General features: G+C 40.8%; 1 protein-coding gene across 9 annotated transcripts in view; it reads right to left on the bottom strand.

Annotated features, from left to right (window-relative positions):
• The window catches only part of LOC143035849 (shootin-1-like), an 841,540-nt gene that overhangs the window by 775,252 nt on the left and 46,275 nt on the right, over positions 1 to 20,013 (bottom strand). The window lies entirely within an intron of this gene.

Here is a 20,013-nt window from a genome sequence, read left to right as displayed (position 1 = left end):
CCTAGTTGTATTTTACGGGAAGGGGAGCTATGCTCGTGGGGTCCCGTCTTCATATCTCATTTTATCTAAACTATTTTTAAATTCATGTATTGTTTTTGCACACACCACTTTCTCATCTAACTTGTTCCAACTGTTTATTACTCTGTGAGGAAAGCTGTTCTTTTTCAAATCTCTTCTATAGCTGTCTTTTTTTATTTTCTTTCCGTGTCCTCTTGTATTTCTGTCATCCCATTTTATCAGATTCTCTCTATCAGTAATTTCTATGCCTTTCATGATTCTGTAAATAGCTATCAAATCTCCTCTCTCTCTTCTTTGCTCTAGTGTCTGTAGTTCAAGTTTTTCTAGTCTCTCTTCATATGATAGTTTTGAGAGTGTTGGTGCCAGTTTTGTAATTGCTCTTTGTATTCTTTCAAGTTTTTTTATACATTTTTTTGTACTTGGTGACCATATCGTTGCTGCATATTCCAATCTTGGTCTTATCAGGGTGATTAGGATTTTCTTCACCATTTCTTCATCCAGGTATGTAAATGCAACTTTGATTGTTCTTATTAAATTATAAGTTTCTCCAAAAATCTTATTTATATGTTTCTCAGGTGACATATTATTCATAACAATGACTCCCAGGTCCTTCTCATTTTCTACTTTTTTATTCCTTCTTCTCCCAATTTATATGCTCCTGTTATTCTGTTTTTGCTTTTTCCAAATTCCATTATACTACACTTTTTTGTATTGAACTCCATCTCCCACTTCCTACTCCATTCCTGTACTATATTTAGATCTCTCTGTAGTGATTCACAATCTTCTTCAGTTTTCACTCTTTTCAGTAGTTTTGCATCATCTGCAAAGAAGCTCATATAGCTTTCAATTCCTTCATCCATATCATTAATATATATAGCAAACATTATTGGGGCCAGAACTGTTCCCTGCGGAACACCGCTTATTACTTCATCCCATTTTGAGTGCTGGTTTCTTATCACTACTCTCATTTTTCTTTCTTGCAAAAAGTCTTCCATCCAATTTAGTAGTTTGCCCTGTATTCCTCCTTCAGTTTCTAATTTCTTAAGCAACTTCTTATGTGGTACTTTGTCAAAAGCTTTCTTTAGGTCTAGAAATGCACAGTCCGCCCATCCATCTCTTTCTTGTATTATATCTATTAGCCTTGAATAGAAACATAAATTGGTGACGCATGATCGTCCTTGTCTGAATCCAAATTGCTTTGGGTTTAACACTTTGTTTTTTTCTAAATATTTTACCCATCTACTTTTGATAATTCTTTCACAAATTTTTGCTATTGTACTTGTTAGAGAGACTGGTCTATAGTTTGTAGGTTCTTCTTTATTTCCTCCATTATATATAGGTACTATATTTGCTTTTTTCCAATCTTCTGGAACTTTTCCTTCTTTCAAGGAACTGTTTAGTATGCTATGTATTTTGTCTGCCAGTTCATTCCTGCATTCTTTCAGAATCCAGTTTGCTATATCATCTGGTCCATGCGATTTTCTGACATCAAGATTACTCAAGTGTGTTAATATTTCATTCTTTGTTACTTCTATTTCTTCCATAGGGGGGACTTTCTCTTTCCATTCAATCTCTTCAGGTTGTATGTTCTCCCTTGTAAACACTGATTTAAAATGTTTGTTCATAATTTCCGCCATTTCCATTTCCTCAGTGTATTCAACTCCCTCTTGTCTTAATTTCTCCAAGTCTTGTTTGTTTTTCAGTTTATTGTTTACAAATCTGTAGAATAGTTTTGGTTGATCTTTACACTTTTCTATGATATCTTTTTCATATTTTCTCTTTTCCTCTCTGCACGTTTGTACATATTCATTTCTATAACAGGTATATATTTTCCATTTTTCAGGTCTTCTGTCTTTTTTCCATCTGGTCCAGGCTTTGTCTCTTTTGTCTTTTAACTCCCTACAACTTTTGTTGTACCAGCATTATACATATTCTTTTTCTTGTTTTTGTCTTGGGACATACTTTTCCACTCCTTTTTTGTAATTTTTTGTCAAAATATTCCATTTCTCTTCCACTGTTGTTTCTTCTTTGTATATTTCATCCCAGTTTTCTTGTTGAAAGAATTCTCTTATTTTATCAAAGTTTGTTTTTTCATACATCATTCTTCCTTTTCTATATTGCTCATTTCTTTTCATATATTTTTCTTCATTAAGTTCCAGTTCAATCAATATGTGGTCACTCTTACTTATTGGTGTTTTATATTCAATCTTGTCCACTATTCTAGGTTCAGATGTAATTATTAGGTCTAGTCTCGATGGTTCTTCTTCATTTCTATACCTGGTGTTCTCCTGTATCCATTGTGTCATTGTATGGTCAGTAATCATCTCAAGTAGAGTGTTTCCCCATGAGCCGTCTCCACCCTTTACTGTCATTTCTTCCCAGCAGATTTCTTTGCAATTAAAGTCGCCCATTATAACTATTCTTCCTCCATCTTCCATTATTTTATCTAATGTTATCTTTGTGTCCTCTAACATACTTTTATGTTCACTCTCCTCCCATGAGGCTGTTTTTGGAGGCACATAACTTATCACAAATTTTCTGCTCTTCTTATCTCTGTCTTCCACTTCTATCATAATCATCTCTACTGTATTCTTTCCATATATGACACCCTTCACGTTTATATCCTTCTTAGTCAGGAACATAACTCCACCCCCTTGCTTTTTCTCTCTGTTTTTAATCCAATAATTATATGCATCATGTCCTACACTGTTGGGTGGTAGTGGGTCTTTTAATTTTGTTTCTACAAATCCCATTATGTCCGGTTCTTTTTCTTTCAAATAATCATTCAGCTCATTCAATCCTGTTATTAATCCATCTATATTTGTGTAAGACACTCTTAGTTTTCTGTCACTTCCATTGTGTTCTCTGTTTCCCTTTTGTTTTTCTCTTGTATGTCGAACTGCCTTAGTTTCATATTCACTACTCTCCAATAGAATCTCTCTTTCTCTGACTCCGTTCTGCTCTCGTTTTTTTTTTCTTAGCTTCAAGTCTTTTCTGCTTTTCTTCTTCTCTTTCCTCTTTATTCATTTCCCTTTTTATCCATACCTTTTTATATTGTTCACTTGTTGCTAGTTTCCCTGTCTTGGATAAGATATTCTCTGCCGTCGTTTGTGACCTGAATTTAATCTTAATTGGTCTGGTCTTATCTGTACTATACTTTCCGAGCCTGAATTTTTCCTCAATTTCCTTCATAATTTCTGGTTCATCTTCCTGAACTAATTGTAGTAAACTGCTTACTTTTTCATTTTCCTCATTGGTTCTTGAGGTTCTATCTGGGTTATGTTTCTCTTCCATTCCTAATATAATTATACATTTCTTTTTGTCAGCTAAGTCTCTTACTATATTCTCCTTCTGTCTCATCACTTTAATAACTGAGTCTTCAGTTTGTTCTCTCATTTGCTGTTTAATTATATCAGTAAATGCAACTTTACTGTTTTCTTTTATCGACTTCCATCCCTCTCTGTTTTCTTTACTATTCCTCTTCAATTCCTCATTCTCCACCTTTACTTCTTTTAACTGTCTTTTCAGGTTTTCTATTTCATCAGTTAAGTTTTTGTTCGCCTTCTATAGTTCTTCCAATTTTTCAACTCTTTGTAGAATGTTGTTAACATGACCGAACCTACGCTCCAAGTCCTCGATCATCTTATCGACCTTCTCTTCTAGTCTTGTCAGTCGGGGGGGGGGTTGTGTCCCCCCCCCCCACCCTCTTTAAATCCCTGGAAAATATTCTCATCACTTTCTACTGTATTGCTCTTATCTATACTTCTAATCTTTACATTTTTATTAGACATTTCATCGTCGCTCAGCTGATCGGGGGGCCTTTTGTTTACCTTTCGCCTGTCTGCCTGGGCCAAGTCTACTCCTTCCTCATTTCCTTCCATTTCCCTCAGTAATCCCTCCCCTTCTCCTCTTTCCCTACTTTCCTACTACCCCACGAGCAAATTCCCCCCACCCTATAAATACAATAGGCACTTCTCTTTGCGTTGGGATCCACAAAACTTCAATTTTCTTCAGAACGTCTTCTAAGCCGTCCGTTCGTTGAAGTGTGTGTGTGTGTGTGTGTGTGTGTATTTACCTAGTTGTATTTTACGGGAAGGGGAGCTATGCTCGTGGGGTCCCGTCTTCATATCTCATTTTATCTAAACTATTTTTAAATTCATGTATTGTTTTTGCACACACCACTTTCTCATCTAACTTGTTCCAACTGTTTATTACTCTGTGAGGAAAGCTGTTCTTTTTCAAATCTCTTCTATAGCTGTCTTTTTTTATTTTCTTTCCGTGTCCTCTTGTATTTCTGTCATCCCATTTTATCAGATTCTCTCTATCAGTAATTTCTATGCCTTTCATGATTCTGTAAATAGCTATCAAATCTCCTCTCTCTCTTCTTTGCTCTAGTGTCTGTAGTTCAAGTTTTTCTAGTCTCTCTTCATATGATAGTTTTGAGAGTGTTGGTGCCAGTTTTGTAATTGCTCTTTGTATTCTTTCAAGTTTTTTTATACATTTTTTTGTACTTGGTGACCATATCGTTGCTGCATATTCCAATCTTGGTCTTATCAGGGTGATTAGGATTTTCTTCACCATTTCTTCATCCAGGTATGTAAATGCAACTTTGATTGTTCTTATTAAATTATAAGTTTCTCCAAAAATCTTATTTATATGTTTCTCAGGTGACATATTATTCATAACAATGACTCCCAGGTCCTTCTCATTTTCTACTTTTTTTATTCCTTCTTCTCCCAATTTATATGCTCCTGTTATTCTGTTTTTGCTTTTTCCAAATTCCATTATACTACACTTTTTTGTATTGAACTCCATCTCCCACTTCCTACTCCATTCCTGTACTTTATTTAGATCTCTCTGTAGTGATTCACAATCTTCTTCAGTTTTCACTCTTTTCAGTAGTTTTGCATCATCTGCAAAGAAGCTCGTATAGCTTTCAATTCCTTCATCCATATCATTAATATATATAGCAAACATTATTGGGGCCAGAACTGTTCCCTGCGGAACACCGCTTATTACTTCATCCCATTTTGAGTGCTGGTTTCTTATCACTACTCTCATTTTTCTTTCTTGCAAAAAGTCTTCCATCCAATTTAGTAGTTTGCCCTGTATTCCTCCTTCAGTTTCTAATTTCTTAAGCAACTTCTTATGTGGTACTTTGTCAAAAGCTTTCTTTAGGTCTAGAAATGCACAATCCGCCCATCCATCTCTTTCTTGTATTATATCTATTAGCCTTGAATAGAAACATATTAAATTGGTGGCGCATGATCGTCCTTGTCTGAATCCAAATTGCCTTGGATTTAACACTTTGTTTTTTTCTCAATATTTTACCCATCTACTTTTGATCATTCTTTCACAAACTTTTGCTATTGTACTTGTTAGAGAGACTGGTCTATAGTTTGTAGGTTCTTCTTTATTTCCTCCATTATATATAGGTACTATATTTGCTTTTTTCCAATCTTCTGGAACTTTTCCTTCTTTCAAGGAACTATTTAGTATGCTATGTATTTTGTCTGCCAGTTCATTCCTGCATTCTTTCAGTATCCAGTTTGCTATTGCATCTGGTCCATGCGATTTTCTGACATCAAGATTACTCAAGTGTGTTAATATTTCATTCTTTGTTACTTCTATTTCTTCCATAGGGGGGACTTTCTCTTTCCATTCATTCTCTTCAGGTTGTATGTTCTCCCTTGTAAACACTGATTTAAAATGTTTGTTCATAATTTCCGCCATTTCCATTTCCTCAGTGTATTCAACTCCCTCTTGTCTTAATTTCTCCAAGTCTTGTTTGTTTTTCAGTTTATTGTTTACAAATCTGTAGAATAGTTTTGGTTGATCTTTACACTTTTCTATGATATCTTTTTCATATTTTCTCTTTTCCTCTCTGCACGTTTGTACATATTCATTTCTATAACAGGTATATATTTTCCATTTTTCAGGTCTGTCTTTTTTCCATCTGGTCCAGGCTTTGTCTCTTTTGTCTTTTAACTCCCTACAACTTTTGTTGTACCAGCATTTTACATATTCTTTTTCTTGTTTTTGTCTTAGGATATACTTTTCCACTCCTTTTTTGTAAATTTTTGTCAAAATATTCCATTTCTCTTCTACTGTTGTTTCTTCTTTGTATATTTCTTCCCAGTTTTCCTTTTGAAAGAATTCTCTTATTTTATCAAAGTTTGTTTTTTCATACATCATTCTTCCTTTTCTATATTGTTCATTTCTTTTCATATATTTTTCTTCATTAAGTTCCAGTTCAATCAATATGTGGTCACTTTTACTTATTGGTGTTTTATATTCAATTTTGTCCACTATTCTAGGTTCAGATGTAATTATTAGGTCTAGTCTCGATGGTTCTTCTTCATTTCTATACCTAGTGTTCTCCTGTATCCATTGTGTCATTGTATGGTCAGTAATCATCTCAAGTAGAGTGTTTCCCCATGAGCCGTCTCCACCCTTTACTGTCATTTCTTCCCAGCAGATTTCTTTGCAATTAAAGTCGCCCATCATAACTATTTTTCCTCCCTCTTCCATTATCTTGTTTAATGTTATCTTTGTGTCCTCTAACATACTTTTATGTTCACTCTCTTCCCATGAGGCTGTTTTTGGGGGCACATAATTTATCACAAACTTTCTGCTCTTCTTATCTCTGTCTTCTACTTCCATCATTATCATCTCTACTGTATTCTTTCCATATGTGACCCACTTCACGTTTATATCCTTCTTAGTCAGGAACATAACTCCACCCCCTTCCTTTTTCACTCTGTTTCTAATCCAATAATTATATGCATCATGTCCTACACTGTTGGGTGGTAGTGGGTCTTTTAATTTTGTTTCTACAATTCCCATTATGTCTGGTTCTTTTTCCTTCAAATAATCATTCAGCTCATTCAATCCTGTTTTTAATCCATCTATATTTGTGTAAGACACTCTTAGTTTTCTGCCACTTCCATTGTGTTCTCTGTTTCCCTTTTGTTTTTCTCTTGTATGTCGACTTTCTTTAGTTTCATATTCACTACTCTCCAATAGAATCTCTCTTCTTCTGACTCCGTTCTTATCTCGTTTTTTTCCTTAGCTTCAAGTCTTTTCTGTTTTTCTTCCTCTCTTTCCTCTTTATTTATTTCCCTTTTTATCCATACCTTTTTATATTGTTCACTTGTTGCTAGTTTCCCTGTTTTGGATAAGATATTCTCAGCCGTAGTTTGTGACCTGAATTTAATCTTAATTGGTCTGGTCTTGTCTGTACTATATTTCCCGAGCCTGAATTTCTCTTCGATTTGTTTCATTATTTCTGGTTCATCTTCCTGAACTAATTCTAGTAAATTTCTTACTTTTTCATTTTCCTCTTTGATTCTTGTGGTTCTATCTGGGTTATGTTTCTCTTCCATTCCTAATATAATTATACATTTCTTTTTGTCTGCTAAGTCTCTTACTATATTCTCCTTCTGTCTCATCACTTTAATAACTGAGTTTTCAGTTTGTTCATTCATTTGCTGTCTGATTATGTCAGTGAATGCAACTTCGCTATTTTCTTTGATTTTTTTCCAACCCTCCTTGTTCTCCTTATTATTCTCCTTTAAGACTTTATTCTCTTCTTTTACTTCTTTTAACTATTTTTTTAATTCTTCAATTTCCTTAGTTAAGTTTTTGTTCGCCTTCTCTAGTTCTTCCAATTTTTCAACCCTCTGTACAATGTTGTTAACATGACCGAACCTACGCTCCAAGTCCTCGATCATCTTATCGACCTTCTCTTCTAGTCTTGTCAGTCGGGGGGTGGGGGTGGGGGTGGGGGGTTGTGTCCCCCCCACCCTCTTTAAATCCCTGGAAAATATTCTCATCACTTTCTACTGTATTGCTCTTATCTATACTTCTAATCTTTACATTTTTATTAGACATTTCATCGTCGCTCAGCTGGTCGGGGGGCCGTTTGTTTACATTTCGCCTGTCTGCCTGGGCCAAGTCCTCTCCTTCCTCATTTCCTTCCATTTCCCTCAGCAATCCCTCCCCTTCTCCTCTTTCCCTACTTTCCCACTACCCCACGAGCAATTTCCCCCCACCCTGTAAATACAATAGGCACTTCTCTTTGCGTTGGGATCCACGAAACTTCAATTTTCTTCAGAACGTCTTCTAAGCCGTCTGTTCGTTGAAGTGTGTGTGTGTGTGTGTGTGTGTGTGTGTGTGTGTGTGTGTGTGTGTGTGTGTGTGTGTGTGTGTGTGTGTGTGTGTGTGCGTGTGTGTGTGATTCCCCATAGTTTTGGAAGACGTGTTGGACTCGTGATCATCAGCTATTTTCCTCCCGAAAGAGAGCTCAGAGCTCATACATGAACGATCTATGGGTAACATTGTGACTTTACACGCACACACACGCACCTAACTCCCAGACCCGAGGAGTTGGAGTAACGACTCGCAGTGCAGTGATACTGAAATTATTTCAGCCCTGGGCGGGATTCGAACTCGGATCGCCGTAGTGGCGGCCGCGATCGCTACCACTGAGCCATCGATTTTTATTGTGTGCGCGCGCGCGCGCGCGTGTGTGTGTGTGTGTGTGTGTGTGTGTGTGTGTGCGTGTGTGTGTGTGCATATTACAGAATAAATCACTATTAGCAGCGACATAATTCAAACAATCAGGCCCGGACATCACATGGCTTTGAACTCGGGTCCCTCTGAGCGTGAGTCCCAAACGTTACGAGTCCGTCACTCAAATCGCACAAAATTTTCGAAATCTGATATAGCCTTATATCTAGGGTTGCGTGAGTTACACAAAGCTTCTTTGAGGAAGCACACATGCATTACCCGGCTCCATCTACATTACAAGCTCGTTAGGTCACCAGCATAAGGACGTACCCTGTTGGCTCCCACGATGACCAACCTACGCCTTGGCCGGCTGTGTCGGGATAGACAAAAGTTCTTTGAGTAATGCACGTGTAGTGCCAAGCCACACATCCCAATATAGTTAGATCAGTGGCCTGAGAACGTTTTGCGTCTGACTTCCCGGGCATCTACTTTGCCCTAGCGCCAATTAAGGGTACGGGTTATGACCTGACCAGGGTATATAAGCTGGACGGAATCGCCGAAGAAGCAAATTGCCCGGGAGGACCACGCTGCATGCCTAGCTCGCCTCCCCATTCCGCCGATAGCAGACTGCATTGGGACACAATTTGAAAAGCAAAGTCGTCACCTCCCTCGCCGTCTTTCCCCTCCCCTTCTCGAAATTAGAGCGAACCATATTACTATTGTCGCCCAACTTTCAATCTAATAAAAACCACTATTCTCCCTATCAGAGTTTGCCTTCCAGGCAGTCTTGTTATTGGCGCCCAGTGCAAAGCCCCAATCCCCAGCTCTGCCTACTGCCGCCGCTCGATTACTGCCAGCTCTACTGCCGCCACTTGACCTGTCAGATCGACTGCCGCCGATTGTCGTCACTCGCCTGCCAGATCGACTGTCAGCTCAACTGCCACCACTGCCTACCAGCTCGACTGCCAGCTCGCCTGCCCACCAGCTCAACTACTGCCGATGCCTGCTAGGTCTGCAAATTGCCAGCTCGACTCTCCCACCCCCCCTAGCTCATCTCCCGAGTGCCAGCTCGTCTGACGACTGCCAGCTCGACTACCCACCCACTCGACTGTCCACCCGCTCGACTGCCACCGCTACTTGTCAGGTCTGCCGGCTGCCAGCTCGCCTGCACCCCATCTCGACTGCCTTCGCTGCCTGCTAGATTTGACGACTGCCAACTTGACAGCCAACTCGCCTGTCCACCAGCTCGACTGCCGTCGCTGCATGCTAGGTCTGCCGACTGCCATCTCGACTGCCAACACTCTCGCCTACCACAGGTATATTTGTGGCCTACCGCCACTAGATCATTTAATAAACTAGGGCTGTGAGCGTCACCACCTTGAGCCACCCACACGCTCAACGGAGATCACAAGGGCTCACATCTCCATTCCGGTAAATCTAATGACTAGCAACTTCGACTGTCAAGGTCCACGACCCCTGGGTGGCCTGACGCCCCACCCGCTAACCACCATTCTTAAGTGTCCATCTTTTCAGGGAGATGTTACAGCCACGCTACTTATGCCACGGTACGACGTGATCCCAGGACACATTTCAGGTACGAGTTCCTTCGACCAGCCTCTAGAGATACACCAACCTCCTCCACGTCATTCAAGACGTACAGGACTACTCTGATCCCATGTGAGTGCTCGAGCACCCCGAGGCTTGCTACCCCGTTACAAACAGACCACCGCCTGCTACTGCCCCTGCAGTCTACTGACCAGCTCCACCCCCGTCTTTAGAGGTGGTCCCTCTACATCGGCCTCTTCAGGTTCCGGTTCATCACAATCAGGACCAGGACAACAATCTGGTCGATTTATTGTCTAAGCTCTGCACGACTTCATCTCCAACCTCGACTTCTGTGGGGTCGTGTAAGTAGTAGTTCTGGTCCCGCCCCACGACCTTTTGATCCACGAGGCCCCAAGGGAATCGCTCGCGTCGTCTGGCCGCACATGTAGTACCCGGCTCCATCTACATTACAATCTCGTTAGGCCACTGGCCTATGAATGAGTCCTGTCGGCTCCCACGATGACCAACCTACGCCTCGGCCGGTTGCATAGGAACAAAGGTTCTTCGAGGAACACACGTGCAGTGCTAAGCCACACATCCCAATATGGTTAGATCAGAGGCCTGAGAATGTTTTGCGTCTGACTTCCAAGGCATCGGCTTTGCCCTAGCGCCAATTAAGGGTACGGGTCATGACCTGACCAAGGTATATAAGATGGACGGTATCGCCCAAGAAGCAGATTGCCCCGGAGTATCACGCTGCGAGCCTAGCTTGCTGCCTCCGTCGCCTTCTCGCCTCTTCATTCCCCCGGTAGCAGACACCATTGGGACACGACATGAAAAGCACAGTCGTCACCTCCCTCGCCGTCCCTCCCCTTCCCCTTGTCGCAATTAGATCGAGCCATGTTACTATTGTCACCTAACTTTCACTCTAATAAAAACCACTATTCTGCCCCATCAGAGTTTGCCTTCCAGCCAGCACTGACACATACACATACACACACAGACACACACACACACACACACACAAATATATATACAAATATATATATATATATATGTATATATATATGTATATATATATATATATATATATAATATATATATATATATATATATATATATATATATATATATATATATATATTCTCACCTTCTCACCAGACGCCTGGTAGGCTAGTGCCTGTCAGCCACTGAGTCCCGATGAACGATTTTCCTCCATTCTTGTCGGTTCGCAAAGGTCTCTTCTCTCTCAACTTCATATATATATATATATATATATATATATATATATATATATATATATATATATATATATATACAGGCGGGAAAGGATAGGCCCAATTAAAAAGGACAAAGATGTCTTGATACATTCGGAGGAAAAAATGACCGAGGCGTTTAAAATATATTTTCTTACAGTATTTACAAAGTACGGGTTAGATTTGGTACCTGACTGCGACCCGACTTTCAGTTGAGATGAGGGAAGCAGATTAACATCAGCATCAATAAGAAAAAAGTAGTCAAACAAATTGATAGACGTAAATCTCCCAAATCCCTGGATCCTGACGAAAAATTTCCCAGAGTACATAAAGAGTGTAAAGTCTGCGACCAGTTAACAGAAATATTTAGTTGGTCAGTAGACACTGGATTCGTGCCTATTTCTTGGGGGCAGGCAAACGTTTTTCCCATTTGCAAAAAGGGTGATAAATCGTCAATGCAGAACTACAGGCCAATCAGTTATATGTCGGTTATAGATAAAACGCTAGGATTGATAATAGCTAATAGAATCAGATATCACATCGAGAGACATAATTGGATTTGCGACTCATAGGTTCACCATGGGTAAATCATGTGTAATTATTTTTCAATCTTTTTACACCAATGTCTACAAGGCGTCAGATAACAATGATAGTTACGATGTTATTTACCTTAACTTTAGCAAACCATTCGACAAAGGTGCCCCATCAGAGATTACTAAATGAAGTCAAAGCACATGGTATAGGAGCAAAAGTGTTTAAATGGATGCAAAGGAAAGACTGTTACTAGTGGAGTTCCCCAAAGCTTGGTTCTGGGTCTCTATTCGTTCATTATGTATATAAATGACTTGGACAATGGAATTATTAGTGATGTTAGTAAGTTTGCCTACGACACTAAAATAAGAAGTCAAATCAGGTCAGAAGACGCTGGGATACTGCAGGAAGATCTTAACAAATTGTTTACATGGTTGGTGAAATGGTAAACGGACTTCAATATCTCAAAGTGCAGTTTGTTAAACGTAGGTTTCCATAACCCAGAAAGTAGATATAGCTTAGATAACTGCATTAGCGACAGGAATATAACTAACAGAGCAATAGGTTTCATTGTTAGGACGTTTACGAATAAACCTGCAGAGGTAATTATCTAACTCTATCTAGAGTTAGACCCATCCTTGGCCTTGGCTATGCAGTACAGTTCTGGTCTCCGTCCTATAGAATATAATTCACTAGAATCAGCAGAGAGAAAAAAATATATATGAGTTCAGAAATTTACCTTACGAGGGCAGGGTTAGGCACTTTAACTTACAATCTTTAGAAAGACGCAGAGTGCGGGGTGATCTAATAGAGGCTATGACGAGGGTGATACAGACGAGGTCAATATATTAAAACAACAGGGCAATATTCGCAGTTATGGATTTAAATTGGACAAATTTAGATGAAGGAAATAGACAGGAACTGGTTTGCCAACAGAGTGGTCAATTAATGGAATACTTAGATGTAGTGAGCGCTGAAACTATCGGTAGTTTTAAAAGGTTAGATACCTAGCCTTACGGACGAGGATGATAGCTGGTCATGTCATGGACATGGAACTGCCTAGTGTACGCCTTATGATCTCTTGTAGTCGTTCTTGTGTTCATATATATATATATATATATATATATATATATGTGTGTGTGTGTGTGTGTGTGTGTGTGTGTGTGTGTGTGTGTGTGTGTGTGTGTGTGTGTGTGTGTGTGTGTGTGTGTGTGTGTGTGTTCATCTAATTGTATTTACCTATTTGTATTATACGGGAAGGGGTGTCCCGTCTTCATATCTCGTTTTGTCTAGACTGCTTTTAAATTCGTGTATTGTTTTTGCACACACCACTTTTTCATCTAACTTGTTCCAAACATCTATCACCCTGTGGGGAAAGCTGTTCTTTTTCAGGTCTCTTCTATAACTGTCCTTCTTGATTTTCTTTCTGTGTCCTCTTGTATCTCTGCTATCCCATTTTATTAGATCCTCTCTATCAATAGTTTCTATGCCTTTCATGATTTTGTGTGTGTGTGTGTGTGTGTGTGTGTGTGTGTGTGTGTGTGTGTGTGTGTGTGTGTGTGTGTGTGTGTGTGTGTGTGTGTGTGTGTGTGTGTGTGTGTGTCCGTGTGTGTGTCCGTGTGTGTGTGTGTGCGTGTGTGTATATGTGTGTGTGTGTGTGTGTGTGTGTGTGTGTGTGTGTGTGTGTGTGTGTGTGTGTGTGTGTGTGTGTGTGTGTGTGTTTCAAGTCGTGTCCCAACTTGGTATGCTTGCGAGGGAGGGGGGGGGGAGAGGTGAGAAAGCAAGGAGACAGCGAGCCAGGCTTACAATGTGATGCGCCGATGCGATCCTTCCGGTCTTCATATACCATGACCCATGCTCCTAATTGGCGCGAGGTCAAAGTCAAAACCTGGGAAGTAGGACACAAAACGTTCTTACGCTGTTGAGTCACCAAGTATGGGTGTAAGAGGCTGGTAAGGTAGACAAGGTAGATAGAGGAGTATGTGGCGAGAATTTCATTTTATGAGTTGGATGTTTGGTAAACAATAGCCGCGAAGTTGTATAATCTCGCTCCTCGTCTAAAGTTTATAAACAACCGCTAGGCACCAGATTTTAATGATCATGTAACAATATGTAAACTAAGCCATTCATGCATCGATACCGTGATTGCTTGAGTAATGAGTATTGCTTAAGATGTTGTATCAGTCTTTCTGATTGGAGAAATGGTGGAGGAGAAAATTTTATTGGTTCACGAAAGTAAAGTCACGCCCTTAGGGGAGGCACTTAGATGTAATAGTAAAAATCATTGTACTAGGAAAGTCGTGACGTCGGTGCAGAGGAAATAAATTATGGATCCCAGTTGGGAGTGCCTTGCAGTAAATTGACAAGCCATGTGTACTATTATTCAGGAACAAAAGAAGAAAAAAATTACCTCCATTTAATTCACCCCTTAAATAAATATTAATTACTGCCTAGAGAAATATATAATAAATAACATTCTGTAATGTTGGAGAACTTCTAGAGCGACGCAGTCTCCTTTCTACCTACATCTACCGGCTCTCACCCACAAGACGAGTACGCGCATACGCATGCATATGCATTGCACCACAACGGGTGTAAGATGGTAGTCAAAACCTGACGTACACCAAGGGTGTAGCGTCGCGGTCAAATCTATTGTCCTGAGACTCCAAACTATCGGGGTCATGACCTCGGACGCGCACAGCTATCACCAAACCCTTTTTTCCTGCTAACGAAGATAATGCCACTTCGACAATAAATTTCCACATGGTTATTATTCGCACCAGTGCACATTCGGACACACACACACACACACACACACACACACACACACATATATATATATATATATATATATATATATATATATAAATTATACAAAGTGATGTATCATCATTTCTTGTTGCCCCTGTATGTAAATCAAATAAATTCGATGTGTAGTCTCGCTGGAAACAGCGACCGTGTACATATTTTCCCTTGTTGGCAACCTTGCCGGATTGATGTATATAATGAACCGTTCCTCTTCGGAAAACGGGAGATATTCACTCGAATAGACAATAAACAAGGCTTGTTTTCCACGCCTCCAGAGAAGCCACTCCACTCAAACGATATCCATATGTTGTGAACAACACCATGCAACATATCTGGTGAACAACGGCGGGATCCAAAGAACATCTTTCTGGTGGACCACACTGGAATACAAAGAACAATTCAAGCATCATTCCAGAGTAGCGGAGAAGAGGTGCCTGCAACGGTGCCTGCAACGAGACAAAAGCCCAGCCACTTCGCTGTGAACTCAACCCAACGCAACCGCACAAAATCCCCTCCGCCATCACGCCGAACACTAGATACGTTCCAGGACGTTCCCAAGGCGAGCAACGGACATCACCGCACTACTCCACGAATACATGCAACTTAGTCTCAACCCCAGCACCACCGCCGTCGGACAGAATCTAGCAACTCGCCCAGCAACAGCGAACCAGCAGCCGGAGACAACACAACCCCCAGGACCATCCCTGCCTCTAAACCCAACTTCCAGCGCTCTCGGACAAAATCCCACAACAAAGGACGCCGTCAGTTTCCTCGACCACCTATTAGGGTTGATTCACACTATCGGTCCGGTCGCGCTCCGCTCTCGGTTCTGAGGTATTCACACGTACAGTCCGCTCTCGCTCCCGTCATTGCCCCTCCCTCGACACCAGAAGTCTTACCATCATTTACGAAGGATGTGTGACTTTTCTGACGCCGAGTTGGCAATAATCGCTATTGCACTTGATGAAGAAGAAGAAGGAAAACAAAATAGAAAAAGAGATTGTGGGTTCATCCTATGTTGTAAGATAGGAAGACTGAAGGAGAATTTCATACTCTGCATCCTCGTCTTATTGATGATGAGAGTAAATTCCACAGCTATTTCAGAATGAACAAAGGAACATTTGAGAAAATACTATCCAAAATTGAGGATGACCTGTAATGTACCAAAAGATGCTGCACTTCCTGGCACTGATGTGCTTGCACCATACGTTATAGTGGGAGATGAGGCTTTCCCGCTGAAGAGAAATTTGATGAGGCCCTACCCAGGTTCACAGACTGAACATAAGGTAGAGAAGAGGATTTTTAATTATAGATTATCTAGAGCCAGGAGGATAGTTGAGTGCACATTTGGTATTCTAGTGCAAACCTTCAGAATATATCTAAGGAAACTTAAAGCTATGCCTTCTAACGCTAATGCAATCATTACAACAACATGCATACTTCCCAATCTGATACATCCAAATGCTGTTGCATTACCAGATACTGTTGTCATGCCTCCATCAAACACAGTACGTCCAATGAGAGAAAGAGGGGGAAATGCTACAAAGGAGGCTTTTGGCGTGAGAGAAACACTGAAAGTTTATTTCAGCTCCCCAGCTGGTTCAATGCCTTGGCAAAATGATAAAATATAAGTAGACAAACAAACTTGTGTAGGAATATTTGTTGAGTGAGCTAAGGAGATGCATTTCCGCAGTGGATAATAGGCTGTTATTATACATATGGAATTTCTTTCTTCGGTTAATAATGTGTATTTTTTTCTCTCAGTACCTTGGCAATATGATAAGTATGCAAACATTATTGTATAGGAAAATTGGTTAGTGAGGATAGGAAATGCATTTCCACAGTGGACATTAGGCTATTGTATGGAATTTCTTACCTTCACAACCCAGCTGCCTGCTTATTTCAACACAGCTTTCTTTTCGCCACGTTATCACTGTGCAGCGAAGTCAGGTCATACAGCTCTGGTTTACCTTTTGACTAATTCTATTAGCATTTCATCTGAATCCACAAAATTAAAGTAAGTTTTGTAGGTTATATTTTATTCAGTTGGTGCTTATGTATATCCTAGCTGTACGCATTGTCATTGTATCAGTGATAAATAAAAAGAAAACGTATTTTTATCATTTTTCTAACTTTCTCATGATCCCATTGTGGTGTTTTCTTTGGATTATCCATGGTTTGGTAGGACAGAAGGTAACACTACTTGCTTATATGAAGGCTGAATCTCGACTGGAGTGGAGCAGGAGGAGCAGGACCGTGGCAACTGAGTTCACACTGGCGCTCACAGTCCGCTCACGGTACGCTCTCGCTCCAGTAAAAATATCTTTTGACGGAACCGTGACAGGAGCGAAACCGAAGCGAGAGCGCCAGTGTGAATGCTTCCACTGAAATTAATGAGACAATATTAGACCGGACCGAGAGCGGAGCGGGAGCGGACCGCGACCGGACCGATAGTGTGAATCAAGCCTTACGCTCCACCTACGCCCATCGCTCTACGTGGGACATCGTCTCCACCATTCTCCAACGGAAGTATCGCTCCCCACTTCTACCATTCGGTTCAGCACAAGCCTTATTTTTTTCAAGTGATTTTTTTTTTTTTTTCCATTTTAAAGGACAAAAGTTTGCCTGAAAACTCCCCACTCCCCAAACCTCACACCCCTACAACACACGTTCCAAGATGGCAACCCCCAGCGAAAATAAGATTCCACAGTCAACCACTAAGAAAACCAACGCTCTGCTACAAATTTACTCACACTCATTAAACACAATCACACTCTTCCGAAATTTGACAGACATAACGTAGCTATTAACACTGTTGGATGACGTAAATTCAGAAATACAGCGTACACAAGTCAAGGACAACAAAACAGAGATAGCGGTTCTCAAATCACGCATTGATTTCAATAATACTTTAGCCAGTGACATTGTACAATCAGACGCCTTCCTTCAAACACAAACATACGACCAGTTCGTAGAACAGTTAAGGAAATCATTCGCAGAATTTGAACACTTAGGCTCTCTCTCTCTCCCCTATACACACTCGCTAAGACCTTTAACACAGGCCCTTACAACACCAAGGAACGAGCGGTCAAGATCGCAAGTGATTTCAAACAGGAGCTCAAAACCGCACTCACATCCTCTCCCTGGGTTGAACATGACAAAATGACCTTACACAACGTACTCTCACTCTTCGGTTACCTCAGACTGATATCACAACTTCACCCAGAAACACTGCAGAAAACAGCCACCATACCCTTCTCTCCAGACTCAACACTCGTAGACTTTTCTAGAAAGTTTTCAGACACGACCACGGCAAAAACACAGATCCAACAATAAAACATCCCTATCACACAGACATCCACAGTAGCACAAATCTCACAAGTAAACTACACCTGAGGTAGACAAATGTCATGCACACGATCACGACAGCGATCCCTCTCAAGAACACCCTTCTTTTGCATATCTGCAACAAACCGGGACATAGCACAAGCAGGTGTTACTACAGAAAACCGACAACCTTCTGCCAATACCACGGCCCATCTTTCCATGACACAAACCAATGGCGTTTTCTAAAATCACAAAACCAGACTTCATACGCGTCTCCCCAACACTGAACTAGCGGGAACACGAACAAACAAAACACGATATGACTATCAACTCACAGTGACACACACACACGACCTCACGAGACCCAGTCACCCCCCCTTCCTACCGGTACTCACGATGACAGTTTCTCAACAATCCCCATCTTCTATGACACTTCAAGCCACTGTCAACAACATCCTGCAAGTACTCTTTCTGGACAAGGGCCCTCCCGTAAACGTCATGCCAAAACTTGCTTTTGACCAGTTTAGGTTCAGATACCGTAGGTTCACGATTCTTGAACCCACAGACATCACATTAGCAAATGTAGACGGTGTTCCTTTCCCCATCATTGGCAAGATCGACTTAGACATCTCCCTACATGGAAATTGCCCTCCCATTGCCACGACAATATACGTAGCCGAAGTTGTATTTCCTGCAGACATTCTTATAGGGTTGACATGGATGCAAGACAATCACATAACCATCTACCCTGCTAAACACGGTATTGTCTATCATAACCACTTCATACCTGCTCTGAAAACAACAAACACGCATGTCCAATAACCAAACAAGTATGTCACAAACATTTACGTGGCCGAACAACAACATGCACAAACAGATGAAACAAACGCACAAGAGACACACGCAGCAGACACGCCTACTACCACCACTCACCCAGGTACTTCAACACACACACGTAACAGACGCAGACTGTCAGCACGTAGGTCAAAGTCGGCTCCCAGACGAAAGAAACACGACGTCTCTACAGACATCCCTGAGCTCACATTAGAATACACAACCGTCTCGCAAATCTCTCACGCTCTCACAAAAACTCACGCAGTCGTAATCAGTGCCTAAACACTGTATCCACGCGAGTACACAAAGCGTACTTTTTTTCAATATTGAAGGTACCCAAGAGTTCTGCTGGTCAGCAAACATGACTTGACGAAATTCTAGATTCTCCGTGGAGGCAGAGGCATGGTCGGGATATAGGCCCGGTAGTCAGATGGCCCAATAGTCAGATTTTTTCAATGTTAGTTATGGTACATTTAAATGAAAATGAGTGCTGCACTTTGCCGAACTCTAGGTTAAGTTAGTATATTTCATGAAGTATATATCATATATTCTATTTATTATATTCTATGAAGTATATTTTATAATTAAAACGGCGCTCAGGGTATACAATAAGTACTGTATATTCATATACGTATAGAAAGTGGTTCAGTGAAGTCAGAGACCATTCATATTCTGCTTGGAATTTTAACATGCTCAACTACCCTTTCTCCTATATCCCTAGGGTTAAGACTGAAAATTTTCATCAGCCAAATATTTTTGGCTACAATTTTCTGACTAGTGGGCCTCCTGACTACGGGGTTTTCTGACTGAGCCCTCTAACTAGTGGACCTTCAGACTGCTGGCCCTTCTGACTACTGTTCTTTCTGACTGCAGGAGCTTCTGAGTATAGGGCTGGACCCGTAAGAATAGCTTTAGCTAGACGTTAATCATTTTCGTTACGGAGTGCACGTTTCCTCGATTCTGGCTGCTGACTGCGTTATTTCATTTACCTGCGTGGAACCCCATTTGCTGGTAAGGAAGAGGTTATACATTTACCCTTTTATGGTCTTGCTGCACGTGATTCTTCACCTTTTACAAACTGTTCTCAACAACATAATAGGATTTCATTCAGCTCACTGTAGGGCCCCTTGGTGTGTACGTCTTGAGGCTATCTCGACTAAACCTTTGATTCTGTGAAAGCATT

This window comes from Oratosquilla oratoria, chromosome 19 (assembly GCF_046742065.1).
Source record: "Oratosquilla oratoria isolate Oo_2021 chromosome 19, ASM4674206v1, whole genome shotgun sequence".
In the NCBI taxonomy this organism is placed as follows: Eukaryota; Metazoa; Arthropoda; class Malacostraca; order Stomatopoda; family Squillidae; genus Oratosquilla; species Oratosquilla oratoria.
The sequence above is the reverse complement of the archived record's forward strand: the minus strand, read 5'-3'. Positions and strand labels throughout refer to the sequence as shown.